This window comes from Mytilus galloprovincialis, chromosome 7 (genome assembly GCF_965363235.1).
Source record: "Mytilus galloprovincialis chromosome 7, xbMytGall1.hap1.1, whole genome shotgun sequence".
In the NCBI taxonomy this organism is placed as follows: Eukaryota; Metazoa; Mollusca; class Bivalvia; order Mytilida; family Mytilidae; genus Mytilus; species Mytilus galloprovincialis.
In genome coordinates, this window is record NC_134844.1 from 39,134,705 (window position 1) to 39,160,861 (window position 26,157).

The 26,157-nt window shown below is 32.5% G+C and overlaps 1 long non-coding RNA gene across 1 annotated transcript; it reads left to right on the plus strand.

Moving 5' to 3' along the window:
- The first annotated feature begins 1,407 nt into the window (after positions 1-1,407).
- Positions 1,408-23,913, plus strand: LOC143082943 (uncharacterized). Its single transcript, XR_012980512.1, has 4 exons — positions 1,408-2,014; positions 6,499-6,535; positions 18,859-18,882; positions 20,726-23,913. It is a non-coding gene; the product is annotated as an uncharacterized LOC143082943 (long non-coding RNA).
- The last annotated feature ends 2,244 nt before the right edge of the window (positions 23,914-26,157 follow it).

The following is a 26,157-nucleotide window of genomic DNA, read 5'->3' on the forward strand; positions in this document are numbered from 1 at the left end:
TCCAGTTTTGGAAAAGTAATGTTTTGTTTTGAAATTATATCAACTAATTCCCCAAATGACTTCCTGGCGGATAAGTCTGTATTTGTTTGGATATTTAGTTTTAGTATTTTTATTTTTTAACCATACTTTATCATATCCAGATTAAATTCTGATATGTCTGTAGTACCTGGTAGAGAATATATATTATAAGAATTCATTTGGTATGACCACCCAATTAAGAAATTTATCAGCCGTTAATCTTTTTATCCAACCTAGAGAACTTTATAAAATTTAAGGAGCTCAAAAGTAAAGAATTTTGCAACAAACACATCAGTTCAGTGGTACAGGCCTTGTTAATAATGTCAAAGGTGAATCCCTAAAATAAATTTTCTTTGTTAATAAAACACTTCCGCCCGCCATGAACAAGTAAATACGATAGTTACAACTAATTGCACTTCTAGGTCTACATTGAATAATTTTCTGCACTAGTCAATAATTCGAGTGAAGAGGCCCTGTTTGTTTAAACCATAAATCCAGGGTTCTTTTCTGGTAAGCATCATCAAATCAAAATCAAAATTAGTTTTATTTAGAGCTATCAATTGTAACATTATTAACGATGAAATAAACAAATACATAAAATTAACTTTTGGACAATTTAATAAATATATTGTGCTATCTTTGCAAATCAAGAAACATATAATTAACTATTGAATAATTGGACAATTCATATGTATATAAATATATATATATATATATATATCCATCAATTATTTTTCGTATTGTTTCCGATTTTTTTTTTATTTCTTCCGTGAACGTGTTATTTTTGTTACTATAAATAAAAAAATAAATAAAATCGTCCTGGTTTGAAATAAAAATTATAACACCGGCTTTGAAAGATTTTAAAAGTGCGATAAAGTCTATCCACAGGTAAGTTTGAATCAAAAACTTGTTTATAGCTTAAAGAAAATAAGATTCTATAAATATTTATCTTGTAATCTTCTTTTTTTAACGGTAAGAGTGACATATTTAAACATCACATACACGAAGAGGTGAAAGGTTAAACTCATATCACTTAATCATGTTAATCAGTTCCAAAAATATGTGTAGTATACATGTATGTCAAATATTTTATAAAGAAATTCGTTACATTTTACATTTACCATGTAAAACTGTAGCATCTAAGTGTTTATTGCCTTTTAACAATAATGTTTTACGCACTACATTTTTTTGTAAAACAAATGACACATTTTAGCTATTAAACTTATAGTTCAATAATGCAAAACTAATTTGGGGTCACACAATTCAACTACTTTAATAATATAAAAATAGTGATTATTGTCTGTTTGCAGGAATGGGTGATAAAGATCAAGACAATTATTTAAGAAATTTAGTCGTTATTGCTAATTATGGAAAAAAGGCATTAGCTTGTCTTCTCGAATATGAAGTTACAAGTAAACATATTTCTTTAGAAGACTTTGTTAATAGCAATCAGCATGCGATATACCATTTGTGTTTTAATAAAAAGAAGTGCTGCCAGTGTGTACAAGGATGGAAAGCATGTGTTCCAACGAATAGAGTTCTGAGAGAAAGCCAGCTTGAAATTGTATTGAACAAAAATATTTCGCGATATCCATGTCATAAAACACAAAACGTATCGGATTTCTGTTGTTGCCAAGCCCTCCATAATCTTACAACAGAAAGATTCGATGTCACGCTACTGCGTTGTTTTCTCACAAATTTTGGAACACTTTGGAAAGTAGCACCCGTTGAACAAGCAGTCAACACGATTTTACGGCATCGCAATGATTATGGACATGCAAGTGATACTCGAATTTCCGAGGGACTATTTCAACAGCATAAGGCGGAAATAGAAAATGCCATTTTAGACATTTTTTCATTTTGTAGACCCTCTGATGTTTTAAGTATGAAACAAAGGCTTTCTGATTCCTACTGCAGATCGTTAGATACAGTGTCATGTAGCAAGTATCTAAGTGTACTATTAGAGGATATTCGCCTACAAAGCAGTTTAGAAAAGGTATGTTCAAAATTATATTAGTTAGATAGACCAATACAACTATACAGTTATGCTGATAAACTTGATGTAATTTGTTTGTTTTGGAAAAAAGATATTTAATACAGGTTATTATTGATATGTTAACAGATGAACAAGAAATATTCCCCTCATACTGTGGCAGTCTAAAAACTAAACATGTTTAATATGGGGGGGGGGGGGGGGGGCAAGGGGGGTCCCCATAACAGCAAAACAGTGAATTGATTTGGTGAAAAACAGATAACAAGGAATTGAAAAGGGATAATAACAGATAACAGTAAATGAAATATGAAAATAGATCCTTCCAGGACCAATCCAGTAGATGACTCGTAGATCTTAGTATATAACTTGTGGTATGGACCTAGAAAATTGTAATTTGTGTAAACAAGACGTTTCGGCCGTTGAGGCAGTTCTGCCTTGGTTGAATTTTTATCGTAACTTATACAATAAGTTATAGTATGGATGTTGAATTTTTCTGAACAAAATTACTAGTTTCTGTTTTTGGTATAGGGATGTTTTTAATCTAGGGCATTTGAGGAATCAATTTTTAATGATTTAGGTTTTGTTATTTAATTTTTGAAAATAGTGCAGCCAGTGACACTTTAATATCAATTTGATTTTTAGATTTTTTTTCTTCTGAAAAGCAATATATATACTTTACAAGTAATAAAAAAAAAACATTGATGCACAGTATATTTTTTTTATTTAATGACTTCATGATAAAACTTACTTATAAAATACAAAAATACCCAGATCAGTGGAGACAGGACATGTAACTGAAACACGCATGCCAGTTATGGTTATTCTAATAATAGAAATTGACTCAAGTGATAATTCTGAAAGTATAATAGAAATTTGACCTAGTGAAAACTTGGATGACACCAAGTGAAACACCAATCATCTTGTGTGAAATCATAGAATATGGAAAATTTGGGTTCAGCATTGGAGAAGCTGTAGGATTTTAAAAAGGGTATTTGTCAAAAAATTAAACTGAAGACACATCTGTATTTGCATCAATAGTTTCTGACCTTCATATTTCGCCATGTGAAGCAGTTAAAAAGCTTTTAAAAATATGGTGGTCAGGGTTCTCTTTCATGTAAATGAAAAGAGAGGAAGTAGGACTTATAATATAAATGCCAAAAAGAAAAAGATGTTGTATAATTCCCAAAGCCATAATTTATTATTAAACCCACACCACTTAGTAATGTAAAACAATTCAAAGGAGAAAACTAACTGCTTAATTTATCCACAAAATAGTGAACGAGAATCTTAGTAACACAGTAACAAACTACAACCACTGAATCCAGGCTCCTGACTTGGAAATAGGCACATACAGAATGTGACTGCGTCAACTTTAGCATACTACATGTAGTTGGTGTTCAATCCTCCCCTAATCAGGGCCAGTGGTGTAATAGTACAACATAAAGATTAGTATGTGCCGGGTCATTGAATTAAAAAATCTATAGGAAGAACCAATGCTTTTTTTTTATAACAAAATCCATAATAAAGTTATTGAACAAGTAATAAGTGAATTAAATTTGTACAAAATGCTACATGTTCACAGACAATGGAATTTATTACAAAGGATAATAATAATATATACTGGAATGGTGCTGGGTCCAATTGATTTTATATGTTTATGTGATGTATGTTACTGAAATTCTTCTGCAAATACAGGGCCACACGATATTACCAGTAGAAAGACCCCAATAGATACACATTGTAAGAAGATTTCAGTATCCATTCAAATCACAATTTTCAATTATCTTCAATTTCTACGGAAGATTGGCTGTCAAAATGCTAACATTCCAATTTTCAATAACAGTTAACAGCAAATAGATTCTCACAACAACAGATAACAAAAAAGATAATAGTCCTATAACAGCTAACAAAGAATAAGACAATAACAGCTAACAGTAAAAATATTTTCAGAATAACAGATAACAAAGAATTAAAATGCCCCATAACAGCATAAGAGTTAAACCCCTTGCCCCCTCTTTAATATGACAATTAAAATCATTGGCTTACCGGATTCATTTGATACAGACAATTTATTATAAAATGAGTTATCATTTTTCAAAAGAAAGAGTGTTCTAGGTATTGTTCATAATATCTTAAATAATCAATACTATGTAATTGAAATACTTGTTTAAACAATTGATCTCGCTACACCAATGCATTTCAGAACAAAGCTGTGTTGTAATATAAACAAATCATATATAAACCATATTATGCAAATAATTAAAAATATCGTCGTAAATTACTCGACAATCATACTGGAAAACATAAACAAATCATCATGATATATTTCAACATAATTGCAAATTTTAAGATGCATATATATATGTAGGACATGGAGGTGCGATGGGGGCGCTGAAGAATGATGGTCCGTACGCTGATGTGCGATGCTTTATGTGACACATAGTTAAAAAACTACAGACGTATAAATATCTTTAGAAGAGCTTTTAAAAGTATACAGTCTGCTAAAAGTTAAGCACCACCTTTTTCTATTGCGTCGAAGAAAAAAATCATTAAAAAAAAATTCCGTTATTTTTCGATTAAGAGAAAACATTTATGTAGTAATTTTGCTAACATATACCTTAAACAAACCACACACTTAAGTTTGGTCACTTATGTAGGTTCTATGCATTGAAATTTTGCATTCATAGAAATAGTGCAAATTACACAAATCGGAAACTGAATTTAAGTTTCACTGTGATTTTAAATTTTCTACAACAACTGATCACCCAATATCATTAACATTCTCTACAAATAATCTTTGGTATGTTCGGCAAATTTAAGTCAATTTGATGTATATTCGTCCCTCTTCCGGTACAGTTCCATAACACGGTGTCTCATACTCTGTACAAGTCTTCTGAACTTAAGTTGAGGAAAACTATTCCACTCATCAACAATTATCATTCTTAAATAGCCAAGAATTTGCAGTGGTGGTTCTCTTCGATTGCGATTTCTGCCAATGGCATCCCAGACATGTTCGAAAGGGTTCATGCCTGGAGACTGGAAGGCCAAAAGATAGTGTCAATGGCTTGTTGCTATTTGTACTCGGTTACAATTTTTGCCATGTGTGGTCTAACGTAATCGTCCATCTACAAGGGTCTTGACGCAAGTGGGTGATTATCAAAATGAGGCCCTACAATGTTTCGAAGCATCAAATCCCTGAATGTTTGTGCGTTCATGTTACCCTGCAGAATATGCATACCAAGCTTACAACAGTATATGAAACAACCTTATGCTAAACCCCACCAGCACCATATGCAGTCGTTAGGCAAATGTTTGTATGGTCATTGGCAGTTTTATTTTCCCGCCAAACCCGTATTTTGTCGTCTACTGTTCGTAACAGAAACTGACTCTCATCTGTTCAATGAAAATTTTTGCGAACGCTAACGCGACCACCTGGAGACCAGTGGTGTCTGAAATTAGCCGCGGGCTAGTAGTTAATTGGCTTGTCTTAGTACGACAAATAAGCAGTCTGTCCTGACCACAGGAAGTTAAACGGGGTCTTCTAGATCTTAGTCCTTCATGTACAGTTCCTGTGTCAACATGCCGTTGTAAAAGTCTGACAATGACGGTGTGATTAACATTGAAATGGTTACCGATGCTCATAATACTCCTACCAGCATTTGACATGTTAATTGGTAGCCAACGTTTAACCACTGATAATTTACGCCTTGTCATATTACACAATGACTTGATGAAGGTCAATGTCACCTATACGCGACAGTAGCAGGATGATTTAAAAGTATCGAAACAGCGTTTTTGTAAAAGTGCAGACGACCTTTCATAAAATAATTGTGCATTAGCTTTCAACTATAAGTTGTTTCTTTCATGAGTTCCTCGTTTACCGTAATATCATAAAGATGAGAATCTGTATGTGGACCCATATTTATTTTGAAAATGTCACGCTAGATCAATCATACGTTAAACAGAACCTTTTGAAGATATCAATAAAAAATACCGCTGAAGAAGATTACCTACCCCTATCTCCAAATCCTCCCGTTCTCCGTAGTATTAAAAGTTTATACGCCCCTTACCATGTTAAAAACCTGGAAAGCTGTTACTAACGAACAACTTGACACCTACATCGACATGAAAAGCATAGCAAATTTTGACCGGCGAACTTCATCATTACCACCATCGCACTTTGGTGGAATTATCATCAATATAACGTAACAATCATAGAATCAATAATATCCAACGAATTTATTGTAAAAAACGTCATAAAAAGTTTAAGACACGCATGACATTGTGCAATGTCAAAATATAAGTAACGAGCATCGACAAAATATAGGATCAGGTCATTGATGTTTTATAACTGTACATAAATTGCAATATATATTTTTTTTCAAAAACACAATCGATGTTGAAAGAATTGACTGCGATGTGAAATTGATCACCTTTAATTATTCAAAGGATTTAAGAGTTAAAATTAACTTTATTTTAATTTCCAGGGAATGCAGGAAATCAAAGAGCACATAGAACACTTTGGTGAGTTACACATTTAATGTTTCAATTGTAGGAGTTTCACAAAACCACTTAAAGAATGACCAACATGAAAAGTAGTATCATGTCTTAGGGGGAGGGATAAATCGTACTTTGTAAACTATCACTCAAATATCTGAAACTTACAATACGAAGATGCCGGGTTTCTTATTTGACAGCTTATTTGTACGTTTTAACACAAAACAATCGGTGCTCTCATGGTAATCAATTGTGTTCCTCTTCTTCTCGACTCTATTCTTCATATGATCTGACTTCATACAGGATAAGGAAATAGAAAAAGAACTTAGCATTATCCTTTCCCGCTAAATAAATAATGTTCTCTAAGTAAATAATTTTAAGTTTGTGATTCGAACCCATGCTACTGAGATATCGTGACACCAAATCGCCTGCACTGTAGCCGTCCCGTTCATGAAGCCCAGGTGGTCGTGTGGTCTAGCTGGACGGCTACAGTGCAGGCGATTTGGTATCACGATATCTCAGTAGCATGGGTTCGAATCCCGACGAGGGAAGAACAAAAAATTTGCGAAAGCAAATTTACAGATCTAACATTGTTGGGTTGATGTTTAGACGAGTTGTATATACATAATGTACACAGCCATGTATCACCATCATTGCTGGTGATCCGATGGATAAATCTGTTGTAGATTTATCACTGGCTCAGCCGTACTTATATATATATATACAAAACATTTTCATATTATTAATTTATGTTGTAAACAAAAATATTTTTATCAGTATTCATTGAAGAGATGTATTTACATTAGGGATGTCAACGAGTACTCGAGTACTCGAGTACTCGAGTTTCTCTCGGTAGTACCGAGTATCGAATATCAAAATGATACTCGACTAATCGGTTTCCTGTTAGAATGTTGTTGCTTTCTGAAACTTAAACAACAAAATGTTGAGAGCGTCTACCGGGAATATTAATAAAATTTGATAAAAAAAAATAAAATACGATACGAATGTTTGCGTTTAACTGTCATTTAGTTCCTCCAAAACGAGGTAGGCTATGAGCAAGAGCAATTTTACAAGGCTAACACTTTTTGTTAATGTCAGTCATACACCCACGTCTGCATATATTTTCATCAGAAGTACTGTTAGTAAACTAACAAAATTCAAAAATCGCCTCGTCCCAGAAAAAGTTGAGAAGATAATATTTTTAAATAATAAACAAATTCGTTGACCCTGTGTCGACCCTCAGAAAATGCTTAAAGGCATGAGTAAATTGTAGTCTTCACCCTTTGTTGATCATTAAATGTGATGGGTTCTTTTACGGTTCCCAAATACTGTTGTTTGAGTAATAATTTTTCAATAGATATTAATTAATTACTTGATTAGATTATTGTCAGTTTGCACAGTTAGTACACGTAGTAAATGAGCTATTTAAATTATGGTATACAATTCCTTAGACTATTATCTAGTCCTAGGTAATAATGTTGAGGGTTTTACGTTCAAAAGACGACGACCAACAATGCATTAAATGAGTGTTTGTGTTTTCATTTTGTAAATGTTTTATCGAGCGAGATCTCGAGTATCGCTCGGTATAATCAACGAGTACTCGATTAGTAAATCTTCACCGAGTTGACATCCCTAATTTATATCAAACGAAAAGAAATGTTATTTTGCACTCGTTTATGTGCGCGTATTTATCATTTTGATAAATTGGTTACAAACCCTAAAACTAATTTACATAATGGAAATCTAGGCGATGGCAAAACATTGGAATGACATCAAGGTCATCGCGATGTGTAAATTGACAATGAGGTTCGGTTGAAAACTATTTTTTTTGCGACAAAAGAAATGATTTTAGCTTCCCACTTGTGAGTCTTCTATTTCTATATAGCAACATCCTAACAGTTCCTGCAAATGAAAAATATATCTCCTAGGTTATACGATATTCCAGGGATGGTGTTTCCTATCTTAAATTCATTGACAGATGACTGCTATTCACCAGTTAGCTCAAGTTAATTAGGTTTCATCTAGGATTTTGAGTTCTTTCGTCAGTCTTGCACGAAATGAAAATTATTGACATATAATATTATTAAGAGCTATACATATGTCTAAGTCCTTTTCGTAGGACTTGGATCTTTGACGGCCTTCGGTATGCAACTAACAAGAAGTTTTTGCATGATTTGACTGATGTGATACTTTGATTGAAGGAAAAGAACAAGGATCCAGAAATCTAGTTCATAATTTCATTTAAGTTATTTTCAAGGGACATTCCTGTTTAACAAAAAATGGGTTCCTCTTTTTTTAAAACCAGAAATCACAGCATAAATGAACTTGAAACTACTATTTGAGTAGTTCATTGCATAATAATTATCCTTGTAAAAACGTTAAAACAAATATTGAATTCATTTCTTGAAAGTTGGAAACAAGGATTTGTATCAGATTTTATTGGAACGATTTTAAAGACTGTAAATTAAAAAATTAATCAAGAAATATCACGTTTACTTTTGATTTTAAATAATTTTCTTTGTAAGAAATACATTTGTCTCTCTCCTGTAATTTGATACTAAATGATTTCCGTGTTTTACGTTTAAGGTGGTATGGGTGTCTTTCGCTATCTTGGATTGTAAAAAACAGAGAATCTAAGGTTCATATTTTCAATCAAGTTATAGTTTTACAAGTGTACATTTTTTTTTGCTTATTTTTTGATGTTTGTAAAGTGGCATTTTTAGGGGAGGTAACTCAGAAATAGTGCATTTTCTGAAGGAATCTTCATGAAATTTTGCTATCTTATATTTTAGCCGTAAAATGCACGGTTACCTTATCTTTTCATTTAATATTCTCAAATCATTTTCAAAAAGCTATCTTCTCCTATTTTTGTTATCATTAAGTTTAGATTATAATCACATAGTGATGTTTTTTCCTGTGAAATCCATACAATATATGTCATTTTGTCACAACCTGTAGCTTGAGAAAATGCGCAGTAACCTATCATTTTTATTATATTTTTGAACATGAATCAATGTATACTACGTTTTGTCAAATTATGAACACATTCTAAACTTTTTAATTATACTCCCATACCACCTTTAGTTCTATAAATTTATATAAATACTGTCCAAGGACACAGTTATCGTCCTTTGTTTTTTCGTTGTCTCGTTGTCTACGGATATAGTCCCGTATGAACAGTGTATAACTTTCATTTTTTATTTGATACACTTTCCCAATTTATTTCCTGATATTGATGCATGAAATATTAAATAGGGGGATGTACTTACATATAAAAAAAAATTGGGTGCTGAATCTTTCTGTTAAGTAGTAATTTGGTCCAGTTAAAAAATAATCAAATTTTATTACGCCTGAAGCTGTCAAACTGAATTTTAGACCTCCTTAACACAGAATTGTAATGTAAATATTTTGAGTAAGAGCTGGTGGAAGTTTCCATAAATTTAATATTATTTGTCCAACTAGTAGTACACTACACTGTTAAAAAAATTTTGGAGATAGAGCAGGTGCTATTTTTAAAATTTGAATTAATTGTCTAAAAGAAATAACTGTGCAGTACATAAATAAAGGCAACAGTAGTAAACCGCTGTTCGAAACTCATAAATCGATAGAAAAACAAATCCGGGTTACAAACTAAAACTGAGGGAAACGCATTAAATATTAGAGAACAACGAAACAACAATAAAATGTAACACACACAGAAACGAACTAAGCATACGACAAAATCCGATGATAATAACAAATATAACATCAAAACTAAATACATGAATTTGGTCAGAAAAGTACCGTGACACGTCTTATAGTAATGTGAATTCACACTCAAATATAAGAGGAAACAAACGACACAACAGAAAAAATGTGACACACACACAGAAACGAACAATAATATAACAATGGCCATATTCCTGACTTGGAACAGGACATTTTTGAAAGAAAAAAAATGCTGGGTTGAGCCTGGTTTTGTGGCATGCCAAACCTCCCGCTTTAATGGCAATGTTAAATATAATATTAAAATGACAACAAAACATTACAGGACTACAATACAAATAAAAAGGAGAACATATTGGACAAAGAAACACACGAATAATAGCAAACAAAAGGCACCAGGTTTAAAATTTAATACGCCACTATAAAGTAACGGAATCACATGTTTGACTCATGAAATGTTTTTGGACGTGATGAAAAAACGCTGCATATAAAGAAAAGCTAATAAGCCAACTACCAAGTCGATATTCTAATCATAATCTTATAGATATAAGATGATGTGCCAATGAGATAATTCCCCATCCAAATCACAATATTAAAAAATATACCATTATTTTTCAAAGGCCTTCAACACAGAGCATTGCCTCACACGAATCAACAAGCTAATAAGGGCCGCACAAATTACTGGTGTAAAACCATCAAAACGGGAAAATTATGGTCTAATATATATAAAAACGAGAAACACTTAAGAACCACATCAAGAAACAACAACTACTGAACATCAGGTTGCTGACTTAGGACAGGTGCAAATAAAAACAGCGGATTTACAAGTTTTGAAAGGCGTCAAACTTCATCCTATCCTGGAACAATAGTGTAACATCACCACATAAAAAGACACACTATAAAGTTCCATTTGAAACGGCTTAAAAGAAGGGCGAAAGATACCAGAAGGGCATTCAAACCCAAAGATCGAAGTAAACTGACAACACCATGGCTAAAAAAGAAGAAGACACACAGACAAATAATAGTACACAAGACACAACATAGGAAACTAAAAACTATGCAACACAAACCCCACCAAAAATCAGGTGCTCCGGAAGGGTTATATTTTTAGCAGATACTGCTCCAGTTGTGGCACCAATCGTGTTGCTCATGTTATACAAACCCGGAATATAGTCATATCGGGTAGGTCATATTCGGGAAAAGGGAAGGGGATTGGAGTTAAGACACAAGGAACATATCCGATATCATATGTGAAACGGATACTCGATAACGGTTAATCAACTCGTGATAGCGTCTGTAAAATTTTCGAAGGGATTATTTCAACTTCGCCATTGGAAACTTTTGGGTTGATAGCTTCCTTGTACTCAGCAACCCTCTATCAAGGAAATCATGATGGGAAATACAAGCCCGGGAATATCGTATCAATAGGGATATATACTTCGTATGCAGGTGCTGCTAGAATATTGCTTCCTAAAAAGGGAAAGTTCACAATCTAGAAGCTGAAATCATCTGTTGTGCCGTAAAAATTGTTTTAAACCAACCCAAATTATTTATTTCTAGACTTCACTGTATCTGTTGTATCCTTTATCTCTAATTCGATGGGATAGATGCTTTCAACATAATGACTAAATTTTGAATTATTTAGCCAGAGAACATCATATATTATAGTGGAAAGTAAAGTTAAAGGATATTGCTAACTTCTTTTCGTTCTGCTAAGGAGTTTCTGTATTAAGTCAGCCTCTTAATTCTACCAAAATAAATATTAACAAAAACAAGCGAAAATACACTTAACGAAAGCATTTGGTCTCTGACACAATTTAAAGTCATAAAAAACCTCAAATAATAAAAAAAAATAATGCATATGCTTTTTATAACTCAATGGATAATTTTCATAATAAAACTTATGTACATATACTTTTTTCTGAAGAAAATTCTTTAGTTTTTTCATATTCAGAAGAAGTTTACTTTATTTTCATTGCTTCCTTCCAGGAGGAAGCAATTCCCCGACATATTTTCCGTATGCAAAGTGACCTCAGCGTGACCAATCTCGTAAAAATCCGGTGATCGCAATATGCATGTATGTCCTTAAAATAAACTATTATCTGATTGTTCATGTAAACCACGTGCTCAACATCAATGTTTTTTGTTGATTGTTGACAAACAGGTGACAATCGTTAAATTTCGGCTTCAAAACACGAACTTTAATTACATGCCATATTTTCACAACAACACTGACCGATTGAAAAAAAAAATTGCCGATTAAACGTAATTTATGCGAAAAAAAATTATAAAATCGTTCACAAAAGACTAAGTTTATGATGTTTGTATGCATTGGTTTAAGAATTGGAATAACATTATTTTTCACCGGTCACTCGTTTATTATGACTTTAAATACAAAATTAATAAAAAAAAAAAAAAAAAAAAAGGTTAGATGTAAAATCTCAGAAAGACAACCATAACCTAGGACACTGTCACAAATAGATTCTTGGTGTATCTGTGACTGGGAAATGTGTTGGCCTGAAACCCCCCACACACACAATAAATAGTACGACAGGTCTGCACGGACTCTAACTCTGGGACTCTTGTAACAAAAGACGACTCTGGTTAGCGCGATGTATAATTTAATAAGTTCAGCATGGAATGCAATTAATTGTACAGAGTTGGAACTGTTCAGTGTAATACTAAATCAAATTTTGCACATCAAAATAACAACATAGTTCATATAACAAACCAAAAACTACTTGAATAGACTTGACAAATATTTCTCAAGATGATTGAGAAAATTCAATTAAGGGATTACAGAAAAAAATACACATAGATAATAATTAACATTATAACATACAGACTTATTTATGGAATTAAAGTCTTGGCTTGTCATATACGAATCATAGATCATTTTGAAGTAAAATATCGATAATTGAAAATCAAATTAAAACATGAAATTAAATTAGCTTAATCTTCTACACTTGACTTAAATCTTGCACAATAAAAATAACAAAATCCCTGATGGAAATATTGCAAATATATTTACAAAACAGTGATTTTACAAAATCTTTTACAAAATGTCCGAAAAGTCTCAAAATCAATTTTAGTCCGTTTTTCCACTGTGAAAAAATGCCTCTTCTCTCACTGAAGCACGACCACGTGCTTCGAATAAATTTAACGAAAATGTCCAAATTGTGGTAGAAAAGGTGTAGGTTGGTTGTGGTATGTGTATACGGTCCTTTGGTTTAGCGTGGATCGCAATTGTTCTTTTTCACTCTCGGATTTTCTAATTTAATATTCAATTCTTCAATTTCGTTGTAAGACTCGTCCACATTGAAATGTAAAATTGAGTTTTCAATAAATAACTGTCTCTTTTCTGTAGCCATTTCTTCGCATTGTTGTTGGATGTCGAAAATTAAAAAAACGTTTTCTTTTGAAGGCATAATTCCAAATCATTTATGCATTTTACGTGATTTTGACTATTGTCTATAATAACGGATTATCTTTTCTTGTCGTCATGTAAGTTTTGAACATCTGCACTTATTTTTTCATTTTCAACTGAAACCCTTTGTAATCACGTAACTGTTCTCGTTAATTAAAAATTTCGGCTGCCTGACCTTCACATTTGTTCTGTTGAAAGTTTCTCTTTGACACTTATTGATTCACGTTTGATAATACTAGAGGAGTCCAAACAACTTCTGAATGTTGAATCATGAAAATTAGCAAATGGCAAACTACGGGTAAATGATTTTGAATCGAAATAATCCTGTATCCGTCTCGAATCTCTATCCTTTTGTGATTTTGATTTTGTTTTTATCTGCGGTACATCTTTGTACTTTTTAATTTCCTGATTAGGACGAAAGACACACATTCGGTCGTAGTGTCCTACGTGATGACACTTAACACATTTCTTACTTGCTGCATAACAAAATGTTTGTTTATGTTGATTTCCACATCTGGCGCACGCTGGAATCTGACTCATCTGGAAAAACCATGGTCTCCACTGTAGCCTACAGTTGTATTCCATCACTGCAACTCTGCTACATGTATATGTACGTCTCTGGGGAACTGGTAACTCGCTTGCTGCTTTGAGGTATCAGGAAAGCGTGTTGAGCTGAAAACTCAACACGACCCGGACCTGGCACCAAATGTCACAATTATATTCTGGGTGTATCTGTGACTGGGAAATGTGTTGGCCTGGAACCACACACACACACAATAAACAGTACGACAAGTCTAAACGGACTCTAACTCTGGGACTAGCTCTTGTAACAAAAGACGACTCTGGTTAGCGCGATATATAATTTAATAAGTTCAGCATGGAATACAATTATACAGAGTTGGAACTGCTCAGTGTAATACTAAATCCAATCTGCCACATCAAAATAACAACCTAGTTTATATAACAAACCAAAAACAACTTGATTAGAATTGACACATATTTCTCTAAATGAGTGAAAAATTCAATTAAGGGATCACGAAAAAATTAACACATAGATAATAATTAACAATATAACATACAGACTTATTTGTGGAATTAAAGTCTAGGCTTGTCATTTACGAATCATAGATCATTTTGAAGTAAAATGTCGCTAATTGAAAAACAAATTAAAACATGAAATTAGATTAGCTTTATCTTCTACACTTGACTTAAATCTTGCACAATAAAAATAACAAAATCCCTTAGTGAAATATTGCAAATATATTAACAAAACAGTGGTTTTACAAAATCTTTCACATAATGTCCGAAAAGTCTCAAAATCAATTTTTGTCCATTTTTTTACTTTGACAACACAATGCCGCTAATTAAAATAAAGAACACAGGTATATGATAATACTTTTGTGTTGTGAGGGATACATTGTGCGAGAACAGAAGTGAAGATTTATCGTCATACATCAAAGGTGGTATATATATGTTACAGTGAATTTGTATAATCAGGGATTATGTAGAATCCCTGATTTTTCAGGGAATATGTAGAATCTCTGAAATCATTAGTAATTATATATAATCTCTTTAAATGACCAGTGATTTTACATAATCACTGAACATTTTAATCATTATTTTACAAATTCCCTAAAATGATTTCAGGGATTATCAATAATTTTAGGATGCGTTGTTTGATAAAAAAAAAATAATAGACAGATTATCATTTTTTTCTTTCATATTCCTTTTGAGATGAGATAATTCTGCTTTTGGGGGTGGGGGGGGATGGGCAATGGTAGCTTCAACTACAGATGTGAAGCAAATAAACGTGCCAATTAAAAATCAAGGCAAATATGCAATGGTTGATGTTATAAATAAAACTATTTCTTCTTTACAGTCATTATGTATAATCCCTGATGTTTTTTCTAGTGATTATACATAATCCCTGAAAATTTTAGTGATTATATATAACCCCTAAACCAGCCAGTGATTCTACATAATCACAGAAAATTTCAGGGATTCTACATAATCACTGATTATACAAATTCCCTGTAACATATATAAAATAAAGTCACTCAGACGGGTATAATACTAAATAAGCAAAAAAAAAAAAAAAAAACGAAAATGCATACAAATTCTACCCACAGGTCAAAGATACCTCCGCGTCGCTAAGTAAACTCAATTTGCGACAGTATAATCTACGTTTTACGAAGGCCAACCTTAGAATACAATACAGTTATCTTCTAAATAACTATAACATTTAACAGGTTATACCCAAAAGTGACAAATTTCAACTATCTCCCAAAAGAGCATGTATCAATAAAAATCATAACCTTGACCATATGCACATCTTCAATATACAAACAGCCAGCAAAGTGAAAACTTCCTTAGATTTAAACTGTATAGAGTTATGCGGAACACTCATAATACTCATAATGGGACGGAAGGAAACAATAAACGACCTGTACAGCAGGCAATAGACGTTTGTAGTAAAACCTGTTTAATATGTTGCTACGAGGGAAGCAAGTCATTTCATACCTTGACCATTTCGTACCTATGCCATTTCGTACCCAAATTTGCAATTTCGTACCCAACACTTTTCATTTTGCACCCACGATTATATCCATTTCGTATCCTACGGGCCAAATGCATCTACCACTTCGTACCTCATGGACTTAATACATGTTAGCTATTTCGTATCATATTTTTGTAATGTTTTTCGTGATTTTAATGGTTTTTTTTAAATATAACATATCAAAGAAAATTATGCATCTATAACATTTTAGATAAAATTATGCATCTATAACATATTAAATAAAATAATGCATCTAGACGTTATAATTTTTATAAAGACTGATGATTGGCTTGATTAAGCAGCACTCGGAAACTTCAATCGTTATAATTATACTTTGTTTGTTTACAGAATTTTATCTTAATTAATTGTTAAACTCTTAAAGTATGCGGTTAATTAACTAACAAAGAAATAATTATCTGCAACTGTTTTATAGTAATTGATAGTTGTATTCGTCAGGAAATGTAGTGAAAAGGAACATTTTTACTCAAAAAGGAAGCCATGAGTCAAAGTGTTTGCATAAGTATTTACACCTTATGTGACACAAAAGAACTTGCTATGGCTTTTCAATTTTAGAAATTACAGACACAATTTCTGATACTATTAAAACCATTATGAAAAGAATTAGAATGACTAAATTCAATACAGCACGATTCTGTATTAATAGTGCACATTTCAAGATTACATGTTTCTCATCTTAAATTGAATTATAGTTAAAATTATTTTTTTTTGTATTGAAACCTTCCGTGATGTACGAAATGGTATTACTTATAAATCTTCCAAGAGGTACGAAATGGTATACCCACAAATCTTCCATGAGGTACGAAATTGCATTACATATGAATCTCCCATGAGGTACGAAATGGTATACCTACAAATCTTCCATGAGGTACGAAATTGTATCACATATAAATATCCCATGAGGTACGAAATGGCATACATGTTAACATTCCATGAGGTACGAAATGGTCAAGGTACAAAATGGTCAGCTGCAGGGTACGAAATGTTTTTTGTCAAGGGTACGCAATGGTTAGGGTACGAAATGACTATTCGCTACACGAATAAATCCCTAGAATACCTACTTCAATTAATTTTTACTGCCTGTTTACCTCTTAGAAACATGCTAATCGTTTGTATATTCATACAGTTCGATTAGAGAAAGCCAGGGAAAAAATTAAAGGAATCGATTGATATGCATTAAAGATTTTGAAATTTTGAAATTAAGTTTCTAAGCAATATCAGAAATTATCTCGATATAATAAAACATTGAATGAGAATAGATCGAGAAGACTGCAAATACATGTACAAAATTCGAGACGAAAATCGTATGCAAAAATAATAAAAAGATACCTACTTTATAGAAATAGTGATCTTTATTTGTTTTACCTAAACAGACAACTTTTAAATGTTTATATTCACGAAAAGACAATATAGTTCTCTATTGTATGTTCATATGTCACGAACAGACACGTGTGCACGATGACTAAGGTATGTAAAGATAAGCATACTTTGGGAAATTGTAACACAGTTTAAAGTCATATGAAACCTCAAATTAAAAAAAAAATTGATGCATATGTTTTTTTTATAAATGGATAGTTTTCATTATAAAACTTATGTACATATACTTTTTTCTGAAGAAAATTCTTTGATTTTTCCACATTAAGAAGAAGTTTACTTTTTTTAATTGCTTCCTTCCAGGAAGCAATTTGCCGACATATTTTTCGTATATGCAAGTCACCTTAGCGTGACCCCTCTCGTAAAAATCCGGTGGTCGCAGTACGCATGGGTCTGTCATTAAATAAATCATTATCTGATTATATATGTTAAACACGTGCTCAATATCCATGCTTGTTTGTTGATTGTTTACTATTGCGGCTTCAAAACACGACAGTTAATTACTTGCCATGTTTTCAAATAATAACAGACATTGAGAAAAAAAATTGAAGATTATACGATATGTTTGCGTAAAAAATGATAAAATCGTGCACGGAAGATTAAGTTTATGATATATACATGCATTGGTTCAAGAATTGGATACACATTATTTTTCACCAGTCACTCGTTTTATATGACTTTAACAATAATTTCTTTATAAATTACAACAATCATTTATTTAATCTGTATCGTCACTGTTATTGTTTTATCATTGACTTTCTCGACTCAATCATAAAACAACTTATTTTTCTTTTGTTTCGTTCACCGAAAATCCCACTTATTATACTTTTGTCTAGTGAATCTATGTTCAGTTCTTATTAAGCTGCCTGGGCATTTGGCCGCGAAACTAATTTTGATTAAATCATTTCATTATGATTGCAAGGTGGAAACAGCAATGTAAGCACGAATGATTGTTACATTTCTCGTAAAAATTATAATTTACATCTTAGTGAAGTGGGAGTTTTGTTAGTGTAAAAGGTGCAATAATTTGAACTATGGTTTGTAGATTGAGCCGCTGGGTGAAACTATGCGGACTTCATATGAATGAGCCCCTTTTATATATGTAAATGTTTCTATATGTAACGTTTTTCTTGTTATTATCAATATAAAGCATAAAAAGAGAAAAACCGACTTACTCGCCCCTTTTTATAGTTGTTTTATTTATTTAAGCATAAACCAGCCAAAGGAAATCATGCCATATATAATTGTTTTTGTGTGTTTAAATTTCAGATCCACAACAATGCAACATCATAGGTAATTATTCAAGAAAAAAATATTAAATTATATGAATTATTAAATTATAAGGTAAAAGATACTGTTAGTTAGCTAGAGAATTAGCATGTGTCAATATGTTATGCATTAGGCTATTATTGTTACTGCTATTATTATTGTAACTTAGTCTAGAAATTGCTGAAACTAGCTATAGGTAAATCTTAGACGAAAAACATGGGGTCATCTGCTTTATGTCTGTTACTTTACTTATATTTTACAATACTTTATGTCTGTTCTGATATGTTTTATCGTCTAGTAAAATCAGCAAAGAATCATACGCTTTTACCGAGAAACATAGTACTTCTTTTTATCTTGTGGTTCTTTATATGTCTCTTAGCATATTTTAGTAGAGCAAAGCTTTCATTCAAAGGATACTCGACATACGATGCACTTAAAAATCACGAAAAAATGCAAGAAGCAAAATACACAATATTAGAATTAACCACCACAGAGCAGCGCAGAAAATTTGAAATATTAATTTTAATGTCGTCTTTCTTTTTAACTATTACACCTTTACATCCGCAACTGCTCCCTAACCGACTAGTGTGTACTTTTTTCTCGTCTGATATACCTTTGCACATTTTATCCCTTTTAATCAATGTATATTAAAACAGATACATATGTGTTGACATGAACACCGTCATAAGTGCACTCTACAGTACAGTTTCAAGAAAATTATAAGAACGGTCTCGTGTCATGAGTCGAGCATACCAGACTTATCCGTGGTTATGGGCGAGAATTATCGACAACGTGATAGAAAACGTACATACTTAAATTATATTTCTTAAAACCTCCGTTGTTCAGATATAGAAAAAATCATTATATGAGTTACCCTTGTGTTTTTGAACGACGTTTTATATTTATACTTTGAGACGACTCAAGTTGAAAATGCTACCTGTAAGTGTAATCAAAATCATAATCGTAGGTGTATGACAGTTTCTGCAAATGTCTAGTACTCATAGTAGCAATTGATCATTCATGACTTTTTGCTCTTTAAGTTTTACGATTGTATTGTGTTGACTTGGGTTATCAGTGACATGTTCATAATTACACAAATTTTGAATTTTTGAAATACTAAGGCTTTTCTACCTCAGTAATAGATTACCTTAGCTGTATTTGGCAAAACTTTTAGGAATTTTGGTCCTCAATGCTCTTCAACTTCGTACTTTTTTGGCCTTTTTAACATTTTTTGATTCGAGCGTCACTGATGAGTCTTTTGTAAACTAAACGCGCGTCTGGCGTAAATATGAAATTTCAATCCTGGTATCTATGATGAGTTTATTTATATGCAACCTGTGAAAGAGAAAGGTTGAAAATGAACAAAAATATCACCATATAGTTAGAGAAACTTATTCTGCTTTATTATTATTTTCAAATTTTGTACGGGTTAAAACCCTTTTTAAGCAATATTTTTTACACTTGTACATGTTCTAACTTGTATTTTAGCATTGTACACATTATAACATGTACAATATTTTTGTACATCGTTTAACCTGTACAGAATTGTAACTTGTACACGACATATATACATCGAAAAAAAAGCTCGTTGATCATTGGTTTCGAGTGCACCTCTTATAAATTAACCAATATACTATAGTTAAAGAATGTCTTGCAAACAATGAAGTTTTCAATTTGATAATTAAAGTAAAGTATGCAATAAATCATGCCAGTTCTGTAACACTGGCTTTAAAATATATGAGACCCAAGGTGTCTGTCAGTTTACTAGAAGTAGTTTGGCATCTGGCGTACAAAATTATAAGCATTATTTCTTTTGTGATTTTATTTTACACATTACAATGCTTATGATATACATTTCTTATGACAGCATGGACTGAAGCTCTAATAAAGACACACCGAGAGGATTCTACATATATTGAAACCAGAGCAGTTGGATATGCTGAAGATATTCTAAATGAAAACAACATTTTGATACTTGTCTCAAAGGCGGGTGGGGGGAAATCAAAACTTTGTCTTCAACTAGCTCATATATACAGTGAAAAACAATACAAACCAATGCTTTTTTCAAACACTAATACAATCAGAATAGAACTGATTTCAAGTAAGTGTTTTGTAATATTGGAAGATATTTTTGGTGGAACAAATTTGGAGTTTGACGATGATATACATGAACGCACTCTAGATATTTTAATCGCATGCCAAAAAAATGAAACAAAGTTCGTTTTAACTATGCGTACAAACGGGGAAGCATACAAACATATTTTTTCTAAACATAAAATCTTTAAAAATAACATTATCAATTTAGATAAGATCATATTGACAAAATCAGAGAAGAGAAAGATTTTCTTAAAGCATCTGACGGTAAACAGTTTATCAATTTGCAAATGTGAGTACACCACTGAACACGTTTGTTGCAATCAGGTGATAAATTTAGATGGTAGTATCCAGGTTGGAAGAAAGCTTTTTGAAGAGATAATTACACTTGTACCAGACACACATGTAGGATTTCCTCAAGCGTGTAACGTTTTTAGTAGTAACAAGCAGATGTCAAAGTTAGGTTTAAATTTTTTTGAAAACACAACGAAATCGCAGATTGATGAGTTCAAGAAAATGAAACTGAAAGCGGTGAATGATAATTGGACAATGTATCAGTACTGTATATTGGTGTATACAGCAATTAAGGGATATTTTGATTTGAGTGATCCTGATAACATTTTAATCACGAACATTTTGTCGGCTTTAGAATTTGACAAAGCACATATTCCTGTTGAGTTAAAACAATTGCTGACTAAACTTGAAGGAAAATTCTTCGTCCGGGGATGGCTTCAGAAGGACTATATGGAAAACACAATTATACCTGCATATTTTTTCAAACATACAACAATACTTGAAGCCGTTCTTTTATCCTACGGCGATAATTTTTTGAAAAATATGTCTTTTAGTGAACTCGAATGTCAGGTCGATAAGTGCCCTGCACAGTTGAAAGTCATTAAAGAATACGTTAGACCTAAAGGATACAAAATTCTCCCAACTGAACAAGAATTTACTATCTCGGTAGGATCTGACCTATTAATTCAAGGGCTTGTAGAATTTTTGAAATCGGATCGAAATGCAATTGAGATTGGAAAATATCTACATAAGGTTGCACTCAAGTCTAGACATGATAAACTTATTGCAAGCTTTTTCGAACGAGCGAATTTGAATAGTTTTCAAGGATTAACAATCGAACGATTGTTAGAAGGGTTAACAAAACGAGGAACATGCTCATTATTTTCAATCCATCATAGAAATATACTTTACCAATATATTGATTATATAAGTTTTCAGGTTTTTATCAAAGATGTTCGTCCTGCTAGATTGCAACAAATTGGAGACGAATTTTTTAAATTCAGCCACGAAGTTTTGATAAGAAGGCTTATTTCATACATGGTGCCTACCATCGGTTCAAATGTCAAAACGAATGGAGATGATGTTGGAAAATATATAAGAAACACAGCTATACTGGAAAGGAATGATACATTTGTTAAATCATTTTTTAAGGATCTAGATCAGGAATTATTTTACTTTGATCAACCAATACATTTCTATGACCAAATTATCAATGAAAAATCAGGAGGAAATCTCGAGCATTTACCTATAAAACGTAAACATACATTATTATGTCAATTGCATAAAATTTTAGACGGATTAACTGATTGCTGTAAATGTTCTCTTTTTATGAAATTTCATCCAACAATTTGCGAAAGATATGCATTGTTTGGGAGTTTAAAATTTATACTCATGTTCTTGAAATACAACATCTTAGAATGTGTTTCGATAAACAATGATGTGATTGCCTATATTATTTTGTCTAGAATAAATGCATGTGATTACTATTACGTACAGCACATGACTGGAAACTGTTTAAGAGATGTAATGAAGACTTCTAATAAAGAATATTCTTTACACTTTGAAGGTGATCCTTCGATAAGGATTGGTCAATTCTTAGGACAGCATAAAAGTAATAAGTTGATTAAAAGTATTCTGTCAAATATCTGCTTCATCACTAATGAAAATGGCAAATCGTTATGCTGTTCAAAGCTTTCTGCTGGAAATAAACTCAGCTACGGATATATGTCACCGCTGACGATGAAACATTTACTTGAGGGACTATACAATATTTATGATACGAGACCTCAGGAGCTGCCTTTATGTTGTGAAGCATTCTTCCGAAAATTTGTGTTCGTATATTCCAGTATACCGACGTTTCTAAAATATTGCAGACCCATATTATCTCATGAAAAAAACAATTCCGAATTTGTCGATGTCGAAAACTCAGTATTAGCGATGAAGCTCATCACCTCTCTTAGAGAATTTAATGATTTTTATTCCGAAACCGAAATTTGTAAACGCTTGGGCTTAAGTGGAAACGACGTAGTTGTTTTAAAGACAGATCATTTCATGTATTATTTAGATAGTAACTATTTTGACCAAAGTGTCATACGAGATATTGGAAGTTATGTATATAATCATGGGATTCTAAAAGGAAACGTTAGTTTCATCGATTCCGTAATTCAAACTTTGAAATGTCATGTTGACAATCGAATAACCAGTATAATAACCAACGAGGACGTCTTGATTACATTACCAAAACCACCTACCTTAACATTCACACGTCTAGAACTATTCAAAAGTGGCTTAACGAACGACGTAGAGCGCTTGGATGAGGTAAAACGTTTGGTTCCTCAGTTGTTTGAGCAAATCCGACGAGCACAAGCATTATGTGATTTGAATAAGAACTGAACTGTTCCGGTGAATTAGTTATACAATGAAGAGAACTCAAGTTTAGGGAAAACATATCACAGGTTCGAAAAAGAGGTAGGAGATATCAAAGTGACAATCAAAACCTTCAAGACGAAGAGAAAAAGACATTACTATGAAAAAAGAAAAGAAAAAAAGGCAAAAAGACAAACATCCGTCTACGAAATACTTCACACAATCCTAGGCTTGAGCAAGACAAACCACTACATAACGATTTGACCCCTGCTGCTGCGGACGGTAAAGCAGATCATGCTCCACATATGGCATACGTAGTGCCTTCAACTATGAGAAAACTCAATATCAATAGAAAAACGAAAACATGAAAACAAAAACTAGAAAAAGAAAGTCAAATGATGTCCTTGAGCAATGTCAATTACCTTTTTAAAAACTCTTACCAGCCCTTCCTATTTTTATGGAATAAATAAAAAAATATCTACATATATCATTCAATTCAATTTGACAGTTTGTTTCAAATTATATAGAAAATACAAAAAAACCGGTTTCAAATTGAAATGAATATGGACGCCATTAGGGCTTCTTATATTTATATGTAAAATACATCTTTCCCAAATTTGTCGTTGATAGATTCAGAAACTATAAGAAATTGAGATGTTCCAGAAAAGTGGTTCGGGCTCAGTAAAATTTATGAATATTTTTATCATACAGTCCAGGAATAAACACTACATTTGGAGAACAAAAGTGTACCCCCTCCCCTAACCACCAAAAGTTAATATACAATAAAAAGAAACCGTTTTGTTTATATTAACTGAAGTATAAGTTTTGTTTCAATGATATAAATTGTTTTAATGTGTAGCATTAAGCCACTATTTCAGGGGCCACTGAGAGTGGATTTTCTTTTTCTTTTTTAAATAGTTAATTTTAGAAGTGGCTTTATTATACATAAATGTACTCATACCTTTAACATCTATACACACAATAAATCGCTGGATTGACGCCCCAGTCATCCACATATAAAAGAATATTACAAATGCTGTTTGATTCCCACTTGGAATGGGATGCATTAAAATGACAAAAGGGGTATTTTATTTTATTTGTAATATTATATATAAAATGCATTAAATCCAGCACCAAAATATGAAAAAGTATTTTAATCCTCATTTGGTGTAAAACAGCAGATTATGTGTTTTCCTAATTTACAACCCCTGCTTTAATTTCTTAGGGTGCCATGCTATTGTTAGTTTTTCTTCCACTGAACCTAATCGTCCCTCCACTATTTGTAGCATTCAGCTATATTTAATGCAACTATTCAGTCTTTAAAAACGAAAACAAGCCATAACAATAAGTAAAAGAGGTACGAAAGGTGCAAGAGGAACATTCAAACTCATAAATCGACAGTAAACTGACAAAGCTATGGCTAAAAAAGAAAAAAAAAAACCCAGACAGACACACAATAATACCCACAACACAACATAGAAAACTAAAGATTAAACAACACGAACCCCATCCAAAAGTGGGGTGATCTCAGGCGCTCCGGGAGGGTAGGTAGATCCTGCTCCACATTTGCAACCCGTTGTGTTGCTCATGTTAGTACAACCCCGGTAACAAGTCTTATTCGGTAGGTCACGTTAGTTAAAAGGTGACAGGATTGTAGTTACGACATTAAGAACATATCTGTTATCTACGGATATTCCATAACGGTCACCCGACTCATGATGGTGTCTGTAAAATATACGAAGGGATGATTTCAACTTCACCATTGGGAAATTATAGTTCAATAGCTTCCTCGTAACCGGCAACCCTCTAACAAAGAAATCATGATAGGAGATACAAGCCCGAAAATATCGTATCACTTGAGAGATATATACTCTCTATACAGGCGCTGCTTGAATGCTGCTTTAAGAGATGTTAAGTTCACAATTGGGAAGCAACACTTCAATGCTTAAATCGACTCACGTTTAGTTAACAGATCACAAAACTTAAATGAACACAAATTACCAACAAAACAAAAAAACAAAAGGACGGAATCTTAATATCAGACACAAAGTGTGATACAATTGATGAACAAGAATAACTGGTGTACAGACATGACCAATGATGATTCCAATTGGTACGTTGATACTACTGTCTGTTTCAGTATGAAATTTAATCATACCTCGTGACACCCCTAATTATTTTTCTCTAGAAGCCATGGAATAGACCAACCCTTCTGTTTTCCCCAAAAATGTTTCAAATTTAAAACTTTTTGAACATTATAGCGCCACTCGAAACCTTGCCTTTTTTTTCTCTTTTGACCTATACAGTCCTGACAACCTTCATTTTTTGTCTAGAAGCCATTGATTAGACCTCCCTCCTACCCCCTTGTTTTTACAAATTTTTAAATGTCGAGCCCTAGCTTCAAATTTATGAACATAGCGTGACTTTGCAAAAACGATGCGCCTGTTTCTTCTCTACAAGACCTTTATAGTTTTAAACGGTGACACCCCTAATTGCTTTTCGCTAGAAGCCATGAAATAGGTCAACCCACCCCACCCCGGCTTT